Raw genomic sequence first — 1,025 nt, 5'->3', positions numbered from 1 at the left:
CTGAATTTCATGTAAGGCTGGTACCTTTTTATTTTGTTGGATTCCTGATTCATGACAACAAATTTGAGTTTCTCAATGCTAACGTTTCTTTAACCAGCTGAATTAAGAAGCCAGCTAATGCTAACAGCTGTTTAAATGGCTGTTGGTGCCAGTTTGTCACTATTCTTTAGTCTGCTGTTATCAGAATCTACATAGCTAGATTACTATTTTCTCCTCTCGTTTTGGCCCTAATTTCCATTGGGAATCAAATGATTTATGAGCATTATTACATAAGAGGAGACAGAGATACACTCCTAGATCAACTTGCAGCGCTTCTAGGACAAAATGAAAATTATTCATTTGATTGTTTTTTAAAATGCTTCATGTCAAGTTGCACAAAACTTATGTTGCATGTATTTCACAACATGCAACTAGTTGCTTGAAAGTTTCACCATGTAAACCCTGCCCAAGTCTAATAATAGGCTTCATACGCATTCACTGATACATGGGCTTCCTTGTGTTGATACTATTTTTAAACTCCAAATATTATAATATTATACTGCATTGAGTATTTCTCCCACTACTATTAAAGGACATTAAGTGTCAGTGCATGTCAGCAATTTATGCAGTACATCAACATGTAGGTCCCTGAAACATTTCTGCAGACATATTTCCTCTTTTTTTTCAAAGCACCTTAGAATGCTAAGACCGCTGGTCAAAGGTTCAGCTCCCTCCAGTCTATATGATTTTTATCATTACAATATTAGAAGCAAACACTAATCTTACTGATACCTCTCTGAAATGAACAAATACAGAACACTGTGTGAATACGCTGACAGTAACAAGACAGAGATATACACTGCCAGCTGTTACACATCTAAGCAAGTTTTTCTCACCGATTTTTGGAATACAGCACCATCCTTAAAAACACATCTATGTTAACCCATAAAATCAAAAGTCAGCTAAAGGCCCACTTTTCTTGCAACTACAACATCACTGTAACATACTTACAATGCATGTGGAACCACCATAAGTAGTGCCAAAAG

The sequence above is a fragment of the Colossoma macropomum genome, unplaced genomic scaffold (assembly GCF_904425465.1).
Source record: "Colossoma macropomum unplaced genomic scaffold, Colossoma_macropomum, whole genome shotgun sequence".
In the NCBI taxonomy this organism is placed as follows: domain Eukaryota; kingdom Metazoa; phylum Chordata; class Actinopteri; order Characiformes; family Serrasalmidae; genus Colossoma; species Colossoma macropomum.
This window is presented reverse-complemented; position numbering follows the sequence as displayed.